The 25,465-nt window shown below is 42.8% G+C and overlaps 1 protein-coding gene and 1 long non-coding RNA gene across 11 annotated transcripts in view; one reads left to right on the top strand and one right to left on the bottom strand.

Moving 5' to 3' along the window:
* Window positions 1-25,465, top strand: part of LDB3 (LIM domain binding 3) — a 176,387-nt gene that overhangs the window by 41,164 nt on the left and 109,758 nt on the right. The window lies entirely within an intron of this gene.
* On the bottom strand, window positions 17,207-18,812 carry LOC117676129 (uncharacterized). Its single transcript, XR_004594353.2, has 2 exons — window positions 18,452-18,812; window positions 17,207-17,533 (listed from the first exon to the last, which is right to left on the bottom strand). It is a non-coding gene; the product is annotated as an uncharacterized LOC117676129 (long non-coding RNA).

The raw sequence follows: 25,465 nt of genomic DNA, 5'->3' as shown, positions 1-25,465 counted from the left end.
AAAAAAAAAAAAAGGGTTAGTTTCAAATAACCCACATATTAGGCATACTGGTAAACCAGTCTCCTCAGCGGTGAAAGCAAATGAATCTGCCCACGTACCATTAAACATTCTGTTTTTCTTCTGACACTTTTCTTTTCTTGGGTGGTCTACCGGGGGTCGAGAAGCTCAATAAATCATGTGCTGGAAGGTGTCGCACTTTGGTGGTTGTGACGCATATTTTGAGCGACAGGGAGCCGCAGCAGAGGGATGAAAGAGCCACATGTGGCTCCAGAGCCACAGGTTGCCGACCCCTGGACTAGTAAAATGACTGTCTTTAGTACTCTGAAAGGAATTAGAAAAAGACACATTGGGGAAGAGAACTGAAGCAGGTCATCAGGAGGTCCTTGAAGGAGCTACAAGGAATTATTATTAGAGACTGTAATGGTCACTGTTTGTCCATGTTGTTCTCCAGGGTCAAGGGCCCTTATCTAAACATTTCAGAAGAGCATTTCCCCAGAGAAAATCCACAAAATATTTCTTATTTAGCTGCCTCATAAGCTTCATAATAGTTCATAAAGTAGAGGGGTTTTAAAAAGAGTTCACAAATTGGGCAGAATATACAATATAATACAGCAACAACAAGACAGCATGAACGGAAATATCCAAATCTGTGAATTACTGCTATGGAAATTATTAGCCCCGAATCTTCACATTTTTCAGCTCACTGCAAATTGAGGGTAAACCGAGAAGTAACGGGCTGCCTTTTCAGTATAATGTTTATATAAGGCAACGTGAGGTTTCCACAAAGCTGTGACTGCGTTAAGCACGAAAATGAAATGTTTTTATTTGCTTGGTTGCAGCCACATTTTCAAGGAACAATCCACAAGGCTGTATAATTCCGTGAAGATGTCTCACTAACTTTTGTTTGAACCTACACTCCTTTTAGTGTTGCAGCAATCAAGTGATTAACCTGTATTATAAACCAATGCCTCAAAGCAAAGCTGCACATTATAATTATTATGGATGGCCTAGTTTTCTGTCAGTCAGTCAGTCTTTCACACAACCTTTTCAATTTAAGTTGGGCTGATCACATTTACTATTAGATTTTCACAGAAGAATAGACTACCTTTATAGAGAGAAAATTGTCTGCATGGCATTGTGCACTGATTGGAATTCTCTTTCTTCAAATTGTCCTGGGAATATTACTGGGATACCGAAAGCTTTAAAGAAGCTGCTAAGAAAGTGGATTTTTGTCTGTGAGTTGGCTTTTCCGTCTTTTTTTTTTTTTTTTAAATCCAAGGTCGTGTGTTCTCACTTAGCATCAATTTGTAGGATTCATTAAGCTGGAAATGCAATTCCTTCTTCTTTCTAAGACTAATTGATTACTCAATTATCTATATTGAAGTCCATGTGATTCTGTTCCTCTTTCTCTTCCTCTTCTCCTTCTCCTTTTTCTTCTCCTTCTTTTTCTTCTTCTTCCTAAAACTAATTGATTAGTCAATTATCTATATTGAAGTCCATGTGATTCTTCTTCCTCCTCCTCCTCTTCCTCTCCTCCTCACACCATCCTCCTCCTCCTCTTATATTTGTTCCATTTGGATAAAAGCAGGGGTGAAATCCAGCAGGTTCTGAAAGGTTGTGGAGAACTGGTAGCGGAAATTTTGAGCAGTTTAGAGAACCGGTAGTGGAAATTTTGAGTAGTTCGGAGAACTGGCAAATACCACCTCTGGCTGGCCCCAGAGTGGGGTGGGAATGGAGATTTTGCAATATCCTTCTCCCAGCAGTGGGGAGGGAATGGGGATTTTGTAGTATCCTTCGCCTGGAGTGAGTTAGGAATGGAGATTTTGCAGTATCCTTCCCCTGCCACACCCACCAAGCCACACCCACAGAACCGGTAGTAAAAAAAATTGGATTTCACCACTGGTTAAAAGCACTCAATGTGACAAAGTTCTATTTCCATTTCCATTCCATTTCCATTTCTGAATCAATTGAAAACATTGGGGGGGGGTTGGTTTGATTAGAATTTCAAAAACAACAATTAAGTTGTTCATGCTGCTTACATTAACATGCTCGCTACCAATGAGATCCCTGTTGCTCTCCTCTAAAATTATATTTTGGGATCTAATTTTGACCTTTGCAACCAAAGTACTTACTGGAGCTGCTTTGTGGTTAAATCAACATAACTCATAGTTCTCCCTTTGCAACAGATATCTTTCTTGCCCTAAATGTCAACCTTGGTAAAATCCTTCTGTCATGGTTCCAAGCAACACCCCCAACAAAAGAAGTCTATGAAGCTAGAAATTCCTCTAAGTTCCATTTTATTTAGAGATGTCATATTGGCACATCTGGGAAAACCCGAATCTGAAAGCTTCCAGGTTTTCCCCACCCAGAAGAAAGTCCAAGTCCCTGCCCAGCATTCACATGTCCATCACATGGTCCAATCAAAGCACCATCCCAACTGGAGATGCCTCCCAGTCACACCACTCCAGGTGCAGGCCGAGTGTCCTCAGCTCTCAGAGAAAAGAATGTTATTATGGCTAGATATCTCCACCACTCTATCCTATCCCCCCTCCCAGTTTCCCACTGCACTAAGTGTGGCAGCTCTGAAGATCCAAAGATAAAGATGGCCTCCAGGGTTGACATCTTGTTTTCAACATAGCTGCCATGGGGCAGAAGATTAATCCCCATTTGCCAGAAAGGAAATCTAGAGAAAGAGCTCCCCGAATCATGATGCTCGTCCCCCTCACTTCTGAGCAGCCACCAACAAATCCACCTTTTCAAAATTAAAAAAAAAAAATGTCTGTATGAATGCTTACGCAACCAACAGAGAGGATTTCTTGCCAATCCAGTTGACACTAAAGGCCGACCTCTCGCTTTTTAACAGATCGGCTTTCCTGTTTTACGTGTGAGGTCCTGATGGGTGCTGCTGAGTGGCTTTGATTCAGTGGTGAAATTCAATTTTTTTTACTACCAGTTCTGTGGGTGTGGCTTGATGGGCATTGTGTGGCTTGGTGGGCATGGCAGGGGAAGGATACTGCAAAATCCCCATTCCCTCCCCACTGCTGGGAGAAGGATATTGCAAAATCTCCATTCCCACCCCACTCTGGGGCCAGCCAGAGGTGGTATTTGCCGGTTCTCTGAACTACTCAAAATTTCTGCTACTGGTTCTCCGAACTGCTCAAAATTTCCGCTACCGGTTCTCCAGAACCTGTCAGAACCTGCTAGATCTCACTCCTGCTTTGATTCCTCAACTCACCAATGCACGGGGCTACCGTCCTGCCTTCTTGATCTAAATTCATGTGGCCCACAGTCTCATCTCAGGAGAAGCTTTCCAGGTGATGAATTCAGACAGCTGACAGGAACAATCTGCTGGCAAAGCAAAGAGAGAAAGACAGCGGTGTCCGTCGGAGAGAAAAGGCGGCAGGCTCAGGGAATGGGATGTCTTTTCCAAATTAGCCAAGGAACAAGCCCAGCATTTAAATGGGGGACAGTAGGACAGGAACGGTAGGCATGCTGGTGCACTTATGCACGCCCCCTTACAAGGCCTCTTAGGAATGGGGCGAGGTCCACGGTAGACAGTTTAAGGTTAAAGTTTTGTTCGACTGTTCTGACACAGTCAAGGTTGCTTTGTAGGGCAGCAGCATTGTCAGTGGTATTAAATAGTTTTACGTCATCAGCGAAGAGGACGCAGTTGCTTATAATATGATCGCAAAGGTCATTTATGTAAATAAGAAAGAGTGTGGGTCCTAGGACGCTGCCTTGGGGGACACCGCTGTTAACTGGGGCAGAGTTTTGATAGGGCAGTCCTTATTTTGACTACTTGTTGCCTGTTTGACAGGAACGCAGCTATCCACTTGTGCAGGGATCCAGAAATGCCGTAAGGCCATAGTGTCAGGTTTTGAAGTCGTCTTGAATAAATTGCATTTCAAACTAAGCGTGAAATGCTGACACATAGTTTTAACCATAGTTTGTTGTGTACCACTGAATCAAAGGCTTTGCAGAAGTCTATGTATATTTTATATAATATAAATACTATATAAGTAATAATAATAATAATAATAATAATAATAATAATAATAATAATAATAAAATAAAAATAATAAAAATAATAAATAATATGTACATTTTATATAATATGCATATGTATATTTACAAGGACTATTTCAGTGCCCTTGTCCGAATCTTCTTGACCTAGCAAATCAGAATTTTCTTTCAGAAAATTCTTTTAGATACAGTATCTAACATACCCTCTCCCTTATCAAAAACAAGAAAACTCCTCCTCCTCCTCCTCCTCCATAGAGTTAGAAGATGCTGCTATTGTTGGCAACACTCAGACAGATTCTCCTGGCATTTCTTTGCAGGACCATCCATTTCTGCTTTTTGGGAGATCTCACTGGCGGGTGCTGACAGTCCTGGTCTGTTTATAGCAAGCCTGGAAAGGTCAGATAACTATTTTCCAAAAACAGCAGGGAGACCAAAACTGTAGGATACTTCTAGCCCTCTGGGGAAGCGAAGCAGAGCAAATTTAGAGTAGAGTAGAGTAGAATAGAATAGAATAGAATAGAATAGAGTAGAGTAGAGTAGAGTAGAGTAGAGTAGAGTAGAGTAGAGTAGAGTAGAGTAGAGTAGAGTAGAATAGAATAGAATAGAATAGAATAGAATAGAATAGAATAGAATAGAATAGAATAGAATAGAATAGAAAGGGACTTTGGAGGTCTTCTAGTCCAGCCCCCTGCTCAAACAGGAGAACCTATACCATTTCAGACAAGTGACTGTCTAGTCTCCTCTTAAAAATATCCAGTGATGGAGCACCCACGACTTCTGAAGGCCAGCTGTTCCACTGGTTAATTGTTCTCACTGTTAGGAAGTTTCTCCTTAATTCCAGGTTTCTTCCACTCCTTGATTAGTTTCCATCCATTGTTTCTTGTCCTGCCCTCTGGTGCTTTGGAGACTAATTTGACCCCCCTCTTCTTTGTGGCAGCCTTCCAAATACTGGAATCCTGCTATCATGTTGCCCCTAATTCTTCTTTTCTTTAAACTAGCCAGACCCTAAACCTGTAGCCATTCTTCATATGTTTTAGTCTCCAGGCCTTTTTCATCTTAGCTGCTCTTCTCTGAACTTTTTCCAAAGTCTCAACATCTTTTTTGTAGTATCGTGACCAAAACTGGTTGCAGTATTCCAGGTGGGGTCTTACTAGGGCTTTATAAAGCGGTACTAATACTTCACGTGATCTTGATTCTATGCCTCTGTCTATACAACCCAGGATCATATTAGCTTTTTTGGCTGCGGCTGCACCCTGCTGGCTCATATTCAAATGATCATCCACTAGGACTCCAAGGTCCCTCTCACAGTTATTGTTTCAGAGCCAGGTCTCACCTAATCTATACTTTTGATTTTTCCTGCCTAAATGTAAAACTTTGCTTTTCTCCGCATTAAAAGCAGGGGTGAAATCCAGCAGGTTCTGACAGGTTCTGGAGAACTAATACGGAAATTTTGAGTAGTTCAGAGAACCGGCAAATACCACCTCTGACTGGCCCCAGAGTGGGGTGGGAATGGGGATTTTGCAATATCCTTCCCCCAGGAGTGGGGCGGAAATGAAGATTTTGCAGTATCCTTCCCCTGCCACGCCCACTAAGCCACGCCCACCAAGCCACACCAAGCCCACCAAGCCCGGCCACAGAACCAGTATTAAAAAAAATTTGAATTTCACCACTGGATGAAAGACAGTTTTATTTTGAGGGAGGAGCAGCCTTTCTGGTCATGCTGGGAATTTAGGATCTCCTTTCTCTCCAGTTCATCCCCCCCTGTGATTATTGCCTCGGCTGCTCTGGATGTGCAACCCTGTCAGTTGATATTCTGCTCTTATGCAAAGCCATTCAGAATCTTTGCTCTGTGCTGAATGGACTTTGCTTCCAAATAAATAGGGGGGCCAGGATTGCAACCTTGTGAGAATGTGGGTGCCCTCACTATTTGCGGGTTAAAGAAATGGCCTGTTTTTGCTCCTCTTGTTCCAAAGATTGGGATCTGTTTACTCCCAGAAACTACACAGAAGTAACTTTTCCATAAACATTGGGAAATGGTCTTAAAAGGTACAGATTGATGAGGAAGAGATGGCCTTCAGAGATGTCAGGTTCTCCACTGGAATACAAGGAGGAGGAGGTGGGGGAGAGAGAGAGAGAGAGAGAGAAAGAAAGGAAGGAAGGAAGGAAGGAAGGGAAGGAAGGAAGGAAGAAAAAAGAAAGAAAAGAAAAAAGAAAAAAGGAAAAAGGAAAAAGGAAAAGAAAAGAGAAAAGAAAAGAAAAGAAGAAAAGAAAAGAAAAGAAAAGAAAAGAAAAAAGAAAAGAAAAGAAAAGAAAAGAAAAGAAAAGAAAAAGTTGTTATTATATTATGCTGGTCTATGACATTAACAATAACAGAATTGGAAGGGATCTTGGAGGTCATCTAGTCCAACCCCCTGCTCACTCAGGAGACCTGTACTAGGGATTCGAACTGCCAAACTGCCGACCTTTCTGATCGACAGGCTCAGTGTCTTAGCCGCTGAGCCACCTAGATAAAGATCTATTCAGTTATGTCTGACTCTTGGTAATTCTATGGGCCAGGTCTCTCCACATCTTCTGATCTTGCATGGCTTTAAAGAATCAACCACAGGTGATGTGGCTTCACCCTACATTGGAGGCACCTTCCAACTCTAAAATGCCATGGGCTGGATCTAGATGTAGGTACCTAGAGCTAGGCCTGTTGAAGTAGCTTCGTTCTAGCTGGATGATCTGCGGAAGTTATTGAAGAGGAGCTGAACTAGTAACTACCTAATTAAGAGAGAAGACAAGTCATGAAAACCCCAGGCCTGTAGATCGAATTGTTTAAACCAGGGGTCTGGGTAAGTTTAAGACTTGTGGACTTCAGCTCCCAGAAAGCAAAGCTGGCTGAGGAATTCTGGGAGTTGAAGTCCACTAGTCTTAAACTTACCAAGGTTGGAGACCTCTGGTTTAAACAACAGGCCAGAAGAAAGCAATTGCAAACCACTTCCATACAACTGCCAATCAAATTACTTGTGACCAGAAGTAAAGTTTGACTCTAATTTATATGAAGGGGACAGTGAAAGAGTGGGAAAGAGTAATCGTGTCGGTAGATATAGAGTAAGTGTGTCCCTCTCTGCCTAAAAGTAGGACAGGGAAGGTCAATTCCCAAAACTGATATTGGTTAACATGCTAGGATTGTGGTTCACTTGCACACCGTCCCTCCAGTGCATTCAAACCAGAGGTGAAATGCTCTGAAATCTGCTACCGGTTTGCTTCACTACTGGTTCGCTGTGTGCGCGCTTGCGCGGTGCGTGCTAAATGTGCGCCTCACGCACATGTGCACCACAGGCGCTACCACCCAGCGCTGAAAAAGGAGGATTAAGAAGCCTTTTCTAAGGTAAGTAGAACAGTGAGGGAGGTGGAACAGCTGTGCCTTGTGATTTAGATTTGCTAGAAAGCAGGATTTTCTGCTTTCTAGCAAATATAAATCGCACGGCACAGCTGATCATCGGAAATACCAGTTCGTCTGAACTGGTAGCATTTTTTTTTTTATTACTGGTTCAGAGAACCGGTCCGAACCGGTAGCATTTCACCCCTGTTTCAAACTAATTTCTTTATATATTTCTATAATCAAATATCATTATGGCTTCTTCACCGCTGGGCTGGTCAGTTTCTGTTTTTCAGTCCTCCCGTGAGCATAATCTCATCTGAAAGTTGCCATCCATGAGTGAAGAGGTAACATCCCTTGTCCTTGCAAATTTCCCCCGCTTCTTAGATGCCCACAACATCAAATAAACAAAAACATTTCTCTTTTTTTAAAAAAAATTCTCAGCTGACAATGTGCATCAAATCATATGTCTGATCAACTAACAAAGCACCACGATGCTAAATGTTTCACGAAGACTGAGTTTTCCTTAAGTATGTTCTCGTTTTCTTGATGAATGCTCCATCAAGCAGAAAGATCCATTTATAAGGAAACAAAGATTTTCCTTGCATGATTGGTGTGTCTTGCACAGAGGTGTGTATCTGACGTTGCTCAAGTTTGTTGTGGACACCCGCAACTTCGGATGCGCATATTTGAAAAGGGTCCCCCCTGTGGGTAGATGTCACCGAGAGATAAAAGTGATGAGCAAAGTGTGATGGAATAAGACTCTGTTACAAAGAAACGGATGTCATAATTCATTCATGAAGAACTGATCCACTGAATTAAAGACATGAATTTCCTCTATTTGTGAAGCAACTTGGGGCACTTCTACCCCCAAATATTGTTTGAAGTCATCTCCCATTGATGGTAGCCAGTCAAAGATGCTGGGAGCTTCTGGGATAAAGTTTTCCCCACTGTAAATAAAGAAAGAGATGTTTCTATTATATATATTCTTAACAAAATCCAGCTGCATTGAAAATTAAACCGTGGATAAGCAAAATGGCATGAATCGTCCCTGGAAGACAGTTTTGTATTCCCTTCTATTTATAAATTGTATCTTGGTTCCTTCCTAATTTAGATGAATTGGGTGACTTGACTTTGTTACAGATTGTCAGCTCTTGAACTGATTATTTGGAAAACTGATATATTGTCTGGAAAATTTGAGGGAGGTGTTAAATGAAGTCACATTATTTTATTTAGTAAAGTTATATGCTGCCTACCTCACTGTCGCAGCAACTTTATCCTCCCAGTCAGAAGGGATAAAATATTTTGGCATACAAAAACTTTCTGATTTTAACTGGATTCAGCTGCTTCTTTTAAACCGTGATTTTTTCCCCCCTCTTTTATTTAAATTTATAATCCATACTTACACTTCTGTCTGTGTGTTTGCAGTTAGATATTCTCCTAATGCCTCCTTCAATATTTTTAAAATACATGATGCTTCTGCACAATGTTATCCTTAGACTATGTTCAATCTGTGGGGGCAACAGAATTATAGGGAATAAAGTAGACCAGGCGGGAATAATATGCAAAAGCTTTTCGAACGGAGAACTCTCCATTTGAAAAGGTGGTGCTCAAAAGTTTTCCTCGTCAAATTCCGAAAAACTCTTGGTTTGAAATATTTGTTCTTCCTGTCCAACAATATTTTTCCTCATCAAATTCCGAAAAACTCTTGGTTTGAAATATTTGTTCTTCCTGTCCAACATGTTGGAAAAAAATTTGGAAAAAAATTCCATCTCAAAATATTTCTGGGGTGGTCAAAAGGCTTATGATGTAGTTGGATCAGTTTGCCACACTGGGTCTGGTTTAAACTGGCCGATCCTTGTTTGAAAGGTGGCTATGTATCGGCAGACTTCTCCATGTGAGACCTACTCAGTGGTGGATTTCTACTGGTTTGCCCTGGTTCAGGCAAGCCGGTAGCAGTGGCAGGGGTGAGAGGCTCCGCCCACCCACCTGGATGTCATCACAGATGCTCAGATGTGCAGAAGTGCCCTGCGTGAGTGAAGCAAGCGCTCACGTATGCGTGCTCACAGTTCCGAATCGGTAGCGAAGGTAAGTAAAACCCACTACTGGACCTACTGTATATTTTATAGGTAAGTTCCTGTGTGAGGCCCTGGTACTTAGAATCATGTTCCATATAGGTGCGATGAACTATTTTTCTTCTCAGCAAATCGGACGAATTTGGAAAACAAGCAGTGGTGGGGAATAGTACTGCTGGTAATGTCAGGGTCTATCAATCTCTATAAGAAACATTATTGGCATTTCAGCAAATTATCCATCCTGAAATGTCTTGACTGGCATGACAAGGAGACTGGTGAAAGATGATTGTGTGTGTAGTTGTATTGTGCCTTTGAGACCCTCTTGACTGCTGATGATGGCCTGAACTAGTTCGCTGCAGTTTTCTTAGTTAAGATTTTCAAAAAATAGTTTGCCATTTTGTTCTTCCTAGATCTCAGAGAGATTGATTGGCTCATGGTCACTCAACTTGGTCACTCCAGGGTTAAGGCAGGAGTAGAACATATGGTCTCCTAGTCTCAATCCTGGTACCTTATCCACTCCATCCATCCACCCACTCACCACCCGTTTAGACACCTTAGGCAGAATTTAGAATTAATAAGTTTCCAGCTTTCTACTTTAATTACTACACCTAACCATACAAACATCCACCCATCCACCCATCTTTCCATTTCTCTCTCTCTCTCTCTCTCTCTCTCTCTCTCTCTCTCTCTCTCTCTCTCTCTCTCCATCCCTGTCTGTCTCTATCTATCTATCTATCTATCTATCTATCTATCTATCTATCTATCTATCTATCTATCATCTATCTCTCCATCCCTATCTACCCATGTTTCCCTGAAAATAAGACTGGGTCTTATATTAATTTTTGCTCCAATAGACACATTAGGGCTTATTTTCTGGTTAGGTCTTATTTTGGGGAAAATATGGTAGAAATTGTGTCCGTCTGGCTGACGATCTTAACTGGGGCTTATTTGGGGGGTAAGGCTTATAATTATATTATGAGCATCCTGAAAAATCATGGTAGGGCTTATTTTCCAGTTGGGTCTTATTTTCAGGGAATCTATCTATCTATCTATCTATCTATCTATCTATCTATCTATCTATCTATCATCTATCTATCATCAATCTATCTATACCTCCATATGTCCATCCATCCGTCTCAGTGGCAGAGAGAAGCAATCACTTCCTCACTGATCTTCAAAGATGAATTTTGCCAGGGGAGATCTGATAGTCTTTCTATCTGCTTCCTATAGGCATGTGTTGCTTCCAGCCATAGTCCAAACAGCACCATGCTTAATACCAGCCTTTACATAAGGCAGGGCTGCCTATCTTATTTGAAGAACAGCCCAACAAAGAGTGATAGCCTTTTGCGCCTTCTCTCTCCCACTTCACAAGCGATCACGTTACACATTCTTCCAGAGTCACTGACGGTGAAAAAAGAGGACACGGATAAGAGTGCTGTCCCAAGCTGATTGCTGATATTTATTGTCACACATATCTGAATGCAAAGTTTTCTCTTATGACACGCAACAAATCAGACTAAAGATCTCTGGAGGGAGATGAAAGAATGCAGCCACTTTCACTGCAAGACACGATCTGGCGTGCAAAGTTTTGACAAGGGAAAGTATTTTATTTGTTTGAGCAAGTTTGTTTCCCATAATTCTCCAAGTCCCTAGAAAGATCCTTCTATTTTAAGAGCGTCAAAAGCTACTTCTAAAGAGTTTATCTGTTACTGAAGCCTGTTCTTTGCTCCTACTTGTTTGCATTCAAAAACTAAAGAATTGCAAATATTTGTGGTGCATTACGTAAATTAAATATTCAGAAAGACAATATCTTATGGTAGACAAAACCACATGGTTTGTTCATTTGGAATCTGGGACAACCTCTAAACCAGGGTTCCCAACCTTGGCAACTTTAGGATTTGTGGAGTTCAACTCCCAGAATTCTCCAGCCAGCCATGCTGGTTGGGGAATTGTGGGAGTTGAAGTCCACAAGATAGATTTGGGGATAGAAACCCCCAATCACAATTTTTTTAACCCCGTTCACAGTCCTCATGACTGCCAGAAGTTAACCATCTTTTTGAGTCACCTTACTGAAAGATAATGATTATTTTTCCGAAGAAACGGCAGTCTAACTTCCATTCCTTTTCTCTCTTTTTTAAAAATATTTTTATTGTACATTTTCCTTCATTATACCTCATAATTTCAATTGCAATAACTTCCATTCCTTTTCTCCTGTTGTGAGTTTTATTGCAAAGAATGAAATCTGCAATATAATTTGTAAAAAAAAAAAACAACCCACCTCCATTAATCTAATTTAAAAGGATTAGGGCTATCCATTTCTATCTTTTCCTCTGCTCTTAAATGGATTCTAATGCATGTCTCTTTCTCTTGCATTATAAAGACTGGCTTTGTCTCCAAAAATTCAGGCTTTTTTAAATCTAGGAGTGCAGCCAGATTTTTAAAAAGCAGTTGCAAATTAAAAAGCTTTTATATTAAAGAGGGGGAATCTCTGACATAGTTAATACTGGAGAGTAGCCAGCCTATCTCTTGAATTACACTTTGAATAACAATGTACACCTCAATTGGTGCATTTCACCCTTTCCAGATGCCAGCTTTCTCCTTAGCTTCTTCACGGGGCTAATAAAGGAGAAAAGACAATTCTTGACAATTACCAGGATCAACCCAGAAATGTGCTAGGCTGCAGCAATGTCTCTAATATGAATGTCCAGAAGTGCCGTTAGCAATCAAGAGACTTTAAGACTATCTTTGCTAACAGCTTCCAAGATGTGTTTGGGGGAACATCCATTTCAAAGTTGGCACGGGGTTTCCCATCCTGTAGCTGGGCACTGCAAAACCCAACCCAATCCTTTAATTTATGCTGCTGTGATTGCACCTTCTGGATTTTTAGCTCTGGATAGGAAACGGTATAGCATCAGGGCATGTCTTCAATTGAGCTTCAAGACACTCGGAGACATTTTCTGAAGGACAGTTGCTATTGGTAGACCTCACCCATCTCTTTGCCGATTGTTCCAGGATGATGGGAAGGCAGCAGTGTTGAAGGGTGCACTGAGAAGTGTGGGGTGCTTGGCAGGGGTGAAATCTATACTTACCTTCCCTACCGGTTTGGAAGTGCGCACTCCACGCGTCACATGTGATTTTGGACCCTCTACGCATGCGCAAAGCCTTCTGCACATGCACAGAGGGTAAAACAGGTTACTTCCTGGTTAAAACCAGGAAGTAACAACATCTGAGTGGGTGGGCAGAGCCTCGTGCTGCTGCCGCTACAGGTTCGGTCGAACCAGTCCGAACCGGTAGCATTTCAACCCGGTGCTTGGTGGTCTCTGAGCTTGGTTGTGTTCTTGCAGACATTTCCAGACTAGGAAATGTCTTGCAGATTATCCAAACTAGGTGACATCATCTAGTTTGGGTCATGAAACATCTGGAAGAAAACCTCAGAGACCACCAAGGACCTTTCATTTCAGTCCTGAGCTACAAAGATTCTCCTCTATTGGCACTAAAAAGTCTCCAGTCAAGAGACCAGCAGCTTTGTCCCCTCCCAGGTCAAGAATGTTGCTCTCCTTTCTTGACTGAATCCCACACTTTGACTGGATGACCAGAACGGAAGCATGGCAGAAAATTTCTTTCAGGCTGAAGATGAATGGAGTGAGGTGGATTCAGGGGTGGGATTCAAAAATTTTAGCAACCGGTTCTCTGCCCGGTTGCTGGGTGGGTGTGGCCATGGTGGGTGTGGCCTACTTGGCCTCCTGCACCATGGCATGGGGGGCGTTTTTGCTCTCCCCAAGCTCCGGAGTCTTTCTTCGAGCCTTCGGGAGGGCAAAAACACCTCCCGGGGTCTGGAGGCCCCCCAGTGGCCAGAAACGCACCCGTTTCTGGACTTCTGTAACTTCTGGGAAGCTTGTTTTTTGCCCTCCCCAGGCTCTGGAGCCTTTCTTCAATAGGGCAAAAACAGCCTCCCCTGGGCTCCGGAGGCCAGAAACGGGCCTGTTTCTGGACTTCTGAACCTTCTGGGAGGCCCGTTTTTCACCCTCCCCAGGCTCTGTGCAGGCCCTGCACTTACATGGCATCCAAAACAGGCCACTTGGAGACTCATGAGAGGGGCAGGGCAGGGCGGGCTGGGCCAGCCATTCCTTGCAACTACCGGTTCGGTGAACCAGATGTAAAATTAGCATCCGGTTCGCCTGAACCAGTCCATCCCCCCGGGTGGATTCCTTGGATGGAAGAGGAATAGAAGGACAGGAGCCACTACACTTCATGCCTGTTCCTAGGACCATATATGGTTTCCTTCATTTTTCTGAGCTGACCCAAGTCAGGACAAGACTGACTTGTTCCTAGTCTGAGTTGTTAGCCAGCTCTCTCCACATTAGGAAAGGTCTATGGCCAAGGTAGCAGAAAGAGAGATAGCTATTCCTATCTATACTCTTCAACTGTCCTCAACAGTTCATTTAGTGACCATTCAAAATTACAACGGTCCTGAAAAAAGTAACTTATGACCATTTTTCACACTTATGACCATTGCAGCTTCCCCACGGTCACATAATAAAAATTCAGCCGCTTGGCAACTGGTTCGTAATTATGACAGTTGCCGTGTCTTGGGGTCATGCGATCTCTTTTTGCAACCTTCTGACAAGCAAAGTCAACGGGGAAGGCCGAATTCACTTAAGAACGGTGTTACTAATACCTGCAGTAACTCACTTAACAACTGTGTAAGAAAGGTCGCAAAATTCACTTAACAAATGTCTCGCTTAGCAACTTAGCATAAATCCATCGTGATCATAAGTCGAGGACTATCTATACTGTGTGCATGTGTCTCTCGCTCTGTTCCCACCGTGGATGCTGGTGGCACCGACGTTGCATTCAGCGTCTATTGTGGGAAGCAACAAACAGCAGACAGGTTGAATTCTGTATGCAGAATTGAGGGACTCAAATATTCTGGGCCCCTGTTCTTCAGGTTGGTGCATAGCATGATGTGTTAGTCCCCTTGCCCCATTGCAGGCATGGAAGTATAGATCACTGAGAAGAATTAAGTGCATGCTCCCAGGGGGATTAACCCAGTCCCACATGGCAGAACCAGGGATGGGATTCAGTCGGTTCAAGCAAACCGGATGCTAATTTACATCTGGTTCGCCAAACCGGTAGTTGCAAGGACTGGCTGGCCCCGCCCACCCCTCCCCTCCCAGGACTCTCCATGCAGCCCATTTTGCATGCGAGGTAAGTGCAGGACCCATGCAGGGGCTCTTGGAGGGCAAAAAATGGGCCTACCAGAAGTACCGGAAGTCCAGAAACGGGTCTGGAGGGCTTCCAGAGCCCGGGGGAGGCCATTTTCACCCTCCCGGAGGCTCAAGAAAAGCCTCCGGAGCCTGGGTAGGGCAAAAACGCCCCATCCCCTGCCGTGGTGCAGGAGGCCGAGTAGGCCATGCCCCCATGGCCACGCCCACCCAGCAACCAACTAGAGAACCGGTTGCTAAAATTTTTCAATTCCACCCCTAGATAGAACAAGAACACCTAAGAATGCAAGCAGAGAAGGTCCAAGTAAATACAGACCCCTTTCTGACCATTTGCAAAATTGCACTATAAAATTTAAGAGATGCTGCTTAGCAGGAAGGGAAGATCTATTCTCCCGAAGCAGCCAGCCACCATATTACTGCTTAGAAAAACAACAATCGGTGTTTTGGTCAAAGGGCCAGCAGATAAGATAGTCGCATCAAGGACAAAGGTGATGATCCACCACAACATTGGGGGAACATGCTTATTACTGCGTGGCATCCACCTGCACTGCAGGGATTAAATATTCTAAACGGATGCTAGGAACAGCATGCAATATCCTCACACAGCACGTATAAGTGTATAATGAGAAATAAACTTTCTAATTATTTATTATTTCAGCAATCAACTTAGTCAGATTGATCCTCAGAATCAATCCTTTTTTTAAGTTGCAGAGGACAAAAAGTGATCTCAGGTCAACAAGGATCACATTAAGACTTTTCCTATTATTATTATTATTATTTTGTAAATATTTTTTATTTATTTTTTCAAATTTAAACATAAAAACATAACTTTCAAGAGCAAAAATCTTGATCCGATCATAGATGGTTACCACGCTTACATTCCTTTCACAAGCTCAATTCACAATTTCCATTACATCTTTTATAAATAAACAAAAAAGAAAAAAAAAAGAAGACAGAAAAGAAATTCAAAATTTAAGAAAAAACCAATTTTACCTCAAATTTAACATTTTCATCTATATAAATCCATTATATCTATCCAAAATTAGTTTCAAGTTCACTTTCACTCATTTTTACATCTTCATAACAATTCTAAATATATCTTTATTCTTCTTTACCTTATATCTTATACAAATCATATCAAAATAATTTTTACAATATTCTAACCTCTTGTTAAGTGTTTATCTTACAATTTTATCACCATTTATTCTTAGTTTCAATTCAATACCACTCAATTTTTATTATATTTTATAAAACAATATTTTGTCTAATTTTAATCCTTTGACCCTTATCCTCAAATCAAAAGACTTTTCCTATTATCTTGAATGTCTTCATAGATGTGATTTGTCAAACTTGGGTGTGCTGAATGAGTGAAAATTGCCGAAATTTTAAAGCTGCATGTATATATGGAGACCCAAAGTTCTTTTCCATAATCTGTTTTATCCCAAATCAACTAGGGAAAGGGAATCCATTTAATTCTATCCAGCACAATCCTCAAAGGGAAGAAATTAGAACAATGAAAACTTCAGGTTAACCAGTTGGGCTACAGTAATCGGAAACACAATAGGAAAAGATTTGAGTTTTGTGCTCCTCCAATCCTGATTTACGTGTCTCTTTGAAACGTGATTTTGAAAAGAAGAAGAGATTTTTTTTAAAAAAAAAATAATTCTAATGGAGCTGGCAGAAAATGGAAGACAAAAGAAGCTTAGTAAATGTTCAGATTTCGTTGGCTGCAAGTGATCTTTTTTATCACGCATTTCATAGTTGCTGGTTTCAGGTCAATTTTTAAAAAAATATGCAAAAACTCGCTTCGCTGTGACATTTGTGAAGGCTGCGGACCTTGTTGTCTCCTTCACAACTTTTTTTTTAATGTTCTCCAAAATTAAAAATAAGGGGGAAAGATAAAATACATGGAGACTTGATCATTCCTGCTAGCTGATGGCCACCAACTCGCACCAAGAATTAATTAATTAATTAATTAATTAATTAATTTATTTATTTATTTATTTATTGGTTCGATTTATATGCCGCCCTTTCTCCGGAGACTCAGGGCGGCTTACAATGCATTAAGCAATAGCCTTCATACTTTTGAATATACCTGCTTAGTAGGGCTTTCAGGCCCCCCCTAAGCGGTGTTCTTTTTTATAGAAAGTCAGCTTATTGCCCCCACAATCCGGGTCCTCATTTTACCTACCTCGGAAGGATGGAAGGCTGAGTCAACCTTGAGCCTGGTGAGAAGTGAACTCGCAGTAATTGCAGGCAGCTGGCAGTTAAATACTACTTTAACAGTAGTTTAGTCCACTGCGCCACCAGGCTCCTGTGGTAAAATCCTTCTCATTTGGTTGGAAAATATAGAAGCTCTGTCTGGAATACTTTGGTAAACAGTTACTTGTGGCCAACAGCCAGATGCAACATGGCTTTAAGCCATCATTTGCCTAATAAATCACAAAGGTTTGTCTAAACTGAGCCATAAACCATAGCCTGCAACAATGGCTTAGCTTCACACAACATATTAAGCCAAGTTTAAGCAAACCATGATAGAGTTTAATGTATTACATAAACTGAGTAATTGACTGATAAGTACTGACATGAAAATGGACTTCTGCTAAGTTTGCTGGACTTCACTGGACTTCTGCCAAGTTTAATGGTGATGATGAGGTTATCCATTCCATCATGTCTGACTTGATCAAGTGAGTTCTATGGGCCAGGTCTCTGCATATCTTCCGATCTTGCACAGCTTCTTCGAGTTGAGTTCTTTGCTTTGATGGTGCCCAGCCATCATGTTCTTTGGTGGCCTGGTTTCCTTTTAACACTAACTCTTCCAAACCATAATTGCTTTCTCCGGTGAACTAAGATAAAAGCTGAATGTAATCACTGCAAAAAAAAGTCTCAATGCATATTCAATAAATATATTGGCAACTGATCTCTCATGGAATTTGATTGAAGTGTTTTCCGGTATAGTCATCATGATAAATGATGACATTTTGGAACATTTCATAAAGGACAAAATGAGATGTTGAAAGTCTTACACTTTCACATACATGATATGAAAGGAAAACTAGGAGCAGTTCCTTCTCCAGCTACAGATCTCTTTGCTATGTGGTTCAAGGTATCTGAGGACAGATACTCCATATTTGCTAATGAACAGGCAACCAGCTTTGATTTTTTACTGAGTTCAGGGATGGGCTGCTACGGGTTCGTCCAGGTTCGGGAGAACCCATAGCTAATATTATGCCGGGTTCGGAGAACCTCCAAATCCCACCCCTGGCTGGCCCCTCCCACCCCACCCCTATCAGGAGTCTCCACACAGCCCATTTTGGATGTGAAGTAAGTGCAGGGCACGCATGGAGGCGCGGGGAGGAGGAAAAACGGGCCTCCCGGAAGTTCCGAAAGTCCGAAAACAGGCCTGTTTCCAGTCTCGGTAGGGCCTCCAGAGCCCAGGGGAGGCAGTTTTCACCCTCCCAGAGGCTTGAGGAAAGCCTCCGGAGCCTGGGGAAGGTGAAAACAGCCCCCCCACCCATGGTTCAGGAGGCTGACTAGGCCACGCCCACCATGGCCACGCCCACCCAGCGATCAGGCAGAGAACCCATTGCTGAAATTTTTGAAGCCTGCCCTTGACTGAGTTGTCAGAGGAATACAATATCACAATATGTAGTAACCAGCCAGCAATTTCCATTTTACGAGTGCCCATTTTGCAAATGTTTCCCATACAGGGGAGCATCCAACTCCACAAACTGACATCTGCAGTCTGAAATGGTGCAGCTTACCTGTACACATTTCATTTTAGTAGCAGCAAGTAATTCATTTTAGGAGCCATCCGGGCCCACCTTCAGTCTCAGATGGTAGATTGCAGATTAGCTGATAGAGAGCCGGTTACTTCCAGAAGGTTTTGCTTCTAGATTGGAACACGAGTGTGTTGTCCCATCCTCCACAATCCCCCCTCCCCCACCGCCACCCCCCAATACAACTGAACTGGCACTGCCTTATCTGTCACAGTGCTTGGAAACGTCGCGTACTGTTGATTATCCAAGTATTCTATGTGCTGGTCCCAATCACGTGCTTCGGGCTTCCTTGGAAACAGATAGTGGAAATCAATTAGTGTCTAATTTTAGTAAGTTATTCTTCAGTGTTTAAGAGGAGGCTCTGTTCTGGAAGCATATACCCTTTGCTCAAAGTGTGTTCTCTTCAGCCACCCTTCAGTTTGCTTTTCTGTCCAGCGTTAATCTCTTTTCTGGATGTTTCAGCTCTGGTGGATTTTGTCAAAATACCGAGAAGTCATCGCAATGTCCCAGGGACCCTGAAACAATTTAAGGGAGGCGAGAGGAGGAAGACTATTATTTACTTGGAGATTGTCTTGTGGAATCTCAAAAAAAAAAAAATTGCCTAGATTTCTCAATTACCAACCAGTTGAAATACATCTACCTTTAATAGGATTTATTTCTAACCTGCTGTTCTTTCCAGCATGAAGCTTGGGATAGATGAGATGATGTTTTTCTCTTTGAACCAAGCCAATTCTTTTTTTTTTTACTTTCACAAATTCGTTCTTGGCTGCAATTTAGGCCAACAATAAAGATAAGGCCTAGGGCCAAGCTAAGATCAAGACCTAGCTTCTTCTCTGTCGTTGTATTTGCCGATGTTGCACTCTGCACAATAATGCCGCACTGGATAGCGCAATGCTCACCCATTGTCATTTTGGCCACCATCCTCCTTGCCCCAAACTAAGCATCATCATGGATGATTGACTGTGACTGTTTGGGCCTCAAGACCAGGGGTGAAATGCTCCCGGTTCGGACCGGATCGCCCGATCCGGTAGCGATGGCGGCGGATGGTTCGGAGAACCAGTAGCAAAAATCCCTGTGGCCCCCCCCCCCACCATGCTCAGCTGAGTTGCACGATCATCAGAGGCTTTTTTTTTTTTACTTTTAAAAGCATTTTTTCTACAACCTCTTCCGACGAAAAAATGCTTTTAAAAGTAAAAAAAAAAAAAGCCTCTGATGATCGCACGGCTCAGCTGGGATCCTCAGAGGCTTTTCAAAGCATTTTTTTTCTGCAACCTCTTGGCCAAAGAGGTGGTAAAAAAAATGCTTTGTCTCTGATGATCCCAGCTGAGTTGCCTGATCGGCAGAGAGGCTTTTCAAAGCATTTTTTAAAAAGCCTCTCTGATGATCCCAGCTGTGTTGCCTGATTGCCAGAGGCTTTTCAAAGCATTAGAAAAAATGCTTTGAAAAGTTAAAAAAAAAAGCCTCTGATGATCGCACGGCTCAGCTGGGATCTTCAGAGGCTTTTCAAAGCATTTTTTTCCTGCAACCTCTTGGCCAAAGAGGTGGTAAAAAAAAATGCTTTGTCTCTGACGATCCCAGCTGTGTTGCCTGATTGCCAGAGGCTTTTCAAAGCATTAGAAAAAATGCTTTGAAAAGTTAAAAAAAAAAGCCTCTGATGATCGTGCGACTCAGCTGAGCATGGTGGGGGGGGCACAGGGATTTTTGCTACTGGTTCTCCGAACCATCCGCCGCCATCGCTACCCAGTCACATTACACCCTCCCACCAAGCCACGCCCACAGAACCGGTAGTAACACATTTTACATTTCACCCCTGCTCAAGACCCTCTAATGCTTTTGTGCCATGTAGTGACCATCAGGAGTTTTGCCATCTAGATTGAAGAATAACCAGTGGTGGGTTGCCCCCGGTTCGCACTGGTTCTATGGTAGTAAAACAGGCAGGAGGCTCCGCCCACCGACCCCGACGTCATCAAAATGCTTCTGTGCATGCGAACCAGTTGTAAAGATAAGTAGAACCCATCCCTGAGAAAAACCCATCTGAGCACCATCTGAATTGGACTAGATCAAGGGTCTCCAACCTTGGCAAGTTTAAGACTTGTGGACGTCAACTCCCAGAATTCCTCAGCTGAGGAATTCTGGGAGTTGAAGTCCACAAGTCTTAAACTTGCCAAGGTTGGAGACCCCTGGATTAGATGACCTATAAGGTCCCCTCCAACTCTGTTAATCTGTTACACTCTTAATGGAACCTCCTACACAAGCAGGAATTATGATGAATAATTCCATTCAGGAGCTGTTGAGTGTGATATGTGTCAGACACGTCTTACACCAATAGTTTCAGAGCCTACAGCCGCCCAGGAAGAGATAAAGACATGAAAATCACTGTACTACAAGATGTTTTTTTTCCCCTTAAGAGTTTGGAAATCTATATTTAGAATGTGCATATAAGGAACTTATAGAAGTTCCTTATCCCTATAGAAGGAAGTTGGGGAGGATTGTGATTATAAAATAGAGATTTGCAGAGATTCCTCCTGAAAAGAGATTAGTAACTCACCACAACTACAATACAATATTTGTTCTGCAGATATGCCTGAAAAATAGTCCTATTTTGCATCCTTTGGGGTCGATTCATGGGTATGGCCAAGGAGGGTGCAGCTTCTCATCTTTATTTTGTCTTCTTCCAGTTTCATAGGAGGAATCATCACAAAAATTAGGTGAATGAAAAGGCACAATTTTTACAGTGGACTGTAAGTTCTACATGTGTGTGGTGTTATGGATGGGAGCTTCATCACTTGAGACTTGCAAGAAGAGATTGGACTGCCATTTGTCAGAAATGGTGTTGGGTCTCCTGCTTGAGCGGGGGAGTTGGACTAGATGACCTATAAGGTCCCTTCTAACTCGGTTAATCTGAATGGGGGAGGGAGTTGTTGGAATTTTGGAACCAGGCTGTAAGTAGCTTTCAGAGGTCTGAAAGTCAGTCATAACTTTGATTAGTCAATTATCTATATTGAAGTCCATGTGATTCTCCTTCTTCTTCTTCTTCTTCTTCTTCTTCTTCTTCTTCTTCTTCTTCTTCTTCTTCTTCTTCTTCTTCTTCTTCTTCTTCTTCTTCTTCTTCTTCTTCTTCTTCTTCTTCTTCTCCTCCTCCTCCTCCTCCTCCTCCTCCTCCTCTTCCCCCTCCTCCTCCTCCTTCTCTCAAAAGGTTCAGCAATGCATCTTCATCCCTGATAAGTACGAGCAGCTGTGAATGAGCCCGCATTAGCTTTCCTGAATTTGAATACATCAGCAAGTTGGAATAGTTAACATTATTCTGACAAGATAAACAGCAATGTTCCCAAGATGGGCGCAATATATATCCTTAGAGGGAGAGAAAGCTCTCTCCTTTTTTTTAAAGCGCCTGTGTGAGTTATGCTCACACATCACTGCTTCTGCTTGATAAGTAATCACAGCTATGAAGCCAGGAGAACTTTTTATGTTTGAGGAGTTGTGTTAGATGAGCCCAATTTTGACCACAGAAAATATGACTCCCGAATACCATTTCTGGTTAGATTTATGAACTTTTGCAGACTTTACTAGGGCTGTAGGTTAGATGGAGAAGTTAAGACACAAAATGAAACTGAAGGTGATGGAAAACCACTCTTGCACCATTGCTGAGAAGAGCGTGTGGGTTTGTCTCAGCCAGAAGCCAAATGTAGACAGCTGAACCCTAATTAGATTGCTCCTTCCAGCAATATTCTGAAGTTGCCATTTGTCTCAATTTAATCTGGTCTTTTCATCCCCATCTCAAAGTTGGGTGACCTGGATGATGTATTTGCGTAGCTTTTCATTAAGTATCAAGATCCAACTGGGTTATGCATGGACGTGTTTGATTATTTAAACAGAGGAACATATTTCAACAGGAAGCAATCTGCATTGTTAGACAAATTGGCTTCCTCTGTTGGCTCGTTCAACACAACTAAGGCATGTTCAGGGATTGCCACAGAAAGTGACCAAAAATGTTCAATTGGAAGCCACAACCATGTGATCCAAACCCCACCTCCTTTTTACGTATGTCAAGAGTCTTATCAAAGGGATAGCCACGCGAGCTGTCGTGGGTGCACCTAAGTACACCCACATTACACCAATTCTCCACGAGCTGCACTGGCTCCCTATTGGTCTCCGGTCACAATTCAAGGTGTTGGTTATTACCTTTAAAGCCCTACATGGCTCAGGGCCAGGCTATCTTCAAGACCGCCTTCTACCGCATAGCTCTCAATGACCGGTAAGATCCCACACAGTCGGTCTCCTCCAGGTCCCATCAGCGAAACAATGCTGGCTGGAGGGCCCGCGGGGGAGGGCCTTCTCTGTGGCTGCCCTGCTCTCTGGAACCAGTTACCTCCTGAGGTCTGGACCATCCCCACCCTATTGGCCTTCCGAAAAGCGGTGAAGACCTGGCTTTTCCGGCAGGCCTGGGGCCGTTGATCTCGCTCTTGCGATCCGGCGAGATCCGGCCATGAATGGTGTGAATGGGTTTTAATTGTTTTTAATGTTTTTAATTCTTAAATGTTTTTTATAATGATTTTAAATGCATTGTGAGCCGCCCTGAGTCTTCGGAGAGGGGCGGCATACAAATTGAATTAATAAATAATAATAATAAATAATAATATTTACCGACTCGCTTGATTACGAAGTCCTGCCTCTTTTCATATGCATCACGTATGAGACACACGTAAAAAGGAGAAGGGTCTTTAATCACAGTCACCATCCTTGTTTCTCTCCACTCCTCCCCCCGCAAAATCTTTTGGGTACAGAGACCCTGCCATTCAACACAAGTGTCTCCGTGTGTACAGAAATGTGTGCAAGTCAGAGATGGGTTTCAGCAGGTTCTGACCAGTTCTGGAGAACCAGTAGCGGAAATTTTGAGTAGTTCGGAGAACCGGTAAATACCACCTCTGACTGGCCCCGCCCCCATCTATTCTCTGCCTCTAGAGTCCCAGCTGATCAGGAGGAAATGGGGATTTTGCAGTAACTTTTCCCTGGAATGGGGAGGGAATGGAGATTTTATTTATTTATTTATTTATTTATTTATTTATTTATTTATTTATTTATTTATTTATTTTATTTGTATACCGCCCTTCTCCAACAGGACTCAGGGCGGTGAACAGCCATGGTAAAACATAACATATAAAATTTAAAAGCAATTTAAAAACATTAAATAATTTGGCTATTCAATTAAAACAACCCGGGTTAAAACCAATTACAAATTAAAATCGAAGGGATGGGATCAAGCCAGCCCAGCTAGATGGAACAAGTGTGTCTTCAGGGCCCGATGAAAAGTCCGGAGGTCTGGTATCGTGCGTATCTCTGGGGGTAGGTCGTTCCAGAGGGCAGGTGCTGCCACAGAGAAGGCCCTCCCCCTGGGGGTCACCAGCCGACATTGTCTGGCTGACGGCACCCTGAGGAGTCCCTCTCTGTGGGAGCGTACTGGCCGGTGGGAGGCTATTGGCAGCAGAAGGCGGTCTCATAAATACCCCGGCCCTAAGCCATGGAACGCTTTAAAGGTGGTCACCAACACCTTGAAGCACACCTGAAGACCACAGGAAGCCAGTGCAGCTCTCACAGGAGAGGTGTCACATGGGAGCGCCCCGTCGCTCCCATAATTTTACAGTATCCTTACCCTGCCATGCCCACCAAGCCATTCCATGCCCACCAAGCCACACTCACAGAACCGGTAGTAAAAAAATTTGAAACCCACCACTGGTGCAAGCATAAGCAAGGGAGAGCAAAGCTTTGAAACTGAAGGTTAAAGTACATAAGGTATAATAGATACAAGGTGTTCTGTCCTAGGGCTTCACCAAATCACGAAACAGACTCTTTGTCCCGAAAAAAAACCCTTTTTATTTGGCTAGCATTCACATCTAGCAAAGTCCCAGCAAACAGTCTTTCAAGGGTGAATTGCAACAACAGACCTTATCAGTCCTTGGATAGTTGCCAGGCCGATAGCTTCCAGGAGCAGCTGTACAATGAAATACTTGGCAAGGAGTCTCTGTGAGGCATGAACTCAGATAAGCAAATCTTTACACTAATAAACGAACGAATTATCTCCTGCAAACACCACTCCCTTTTTGCTCCTATTTATTCCCTATGGGAGGGGCCATTCAGCGTCCCCTTGTGCCTTTACTCCTGAGTCGACCTCTGTTCCTTAATTGTTCCCGACTCCTGGCAGCTCTGCACATGAGCACATCGGGAACAGGCTCCAGCTGTTCTTCTGCCCCACTTATCTCCAACTCCAAAGGCAGCTGATAAATGTCGGACGGCCCTGGATGGCCATCTCTGCCTCCGACGCAGAGCCCTCATCAGAGCCTTCCCCAGATTCCAGGACTGGCCCATGTTCCTCCCCAACCTCCTCACTGTCCGAGTCTGCCGCCAGTTCCGCTGGCCGCTGGTGGGCCACAACACAAAGTGACTTGGTCTGTCACCGAATTCAAGGGTGATACTGGTGACATGTGAAGAAACACTGAGAATGAAGTGTAGCCTCCATGTCTTCAATTATGTACACCTATCTTGTGGGTTTCTCCAAGCAGAGAGTCACTAAATGAGGCTGAGGTTGGCTACTTAGGTAGGGCTTCAGGATCAGGTTCTCAGGGAACCCTTGTTGATAGAAATATGAGTTTTCTTCAAAGCATAATCCACCCAGAAATTCTCCTCTGCAATTATCAGTGGGTGCATGGACATTTATTGAATTCAGTTTATTTATTTATTTATTTATTTATTTATTTATTTATTTATTTATTTATTTATTTATTTAATGTATTTATATGCCGCCCTTCTCCAGAAGGACTCAGGGCGGCGAACACAAGTTAAAAACATGTACAACAAAATCCCATTTTAAACCAAATTAACTAATAAATAATAAATAATAAAACCCAGAATCAGAGTCAGCCTATTTGCTTGAACAGCCAAGATTTCAGATCCCGACGGAAGGAGCGGAGATCAGGAACTGTCCGGAGCTCACTAGGCAACTCA

This window comes from Pantherophis guttatus, chromosome 6 (genome assembly GCF_059756535.1).
Source record: "Pantherophis guttatus breed Tessera chromosome 6, ASM5975653v1, whole genome shotgun sequence".
Lineage (NCBI taxonomy): Eukaryota > Metazoa > Chordata > Lepidosauria > Squamata > Colubridae > Pantherophis > Pantherophis guttatus.
Note: the sequence above shows the minus strand (reverse complement) of the source record. Positions and strands in the feature narration are given on the sequence as shown.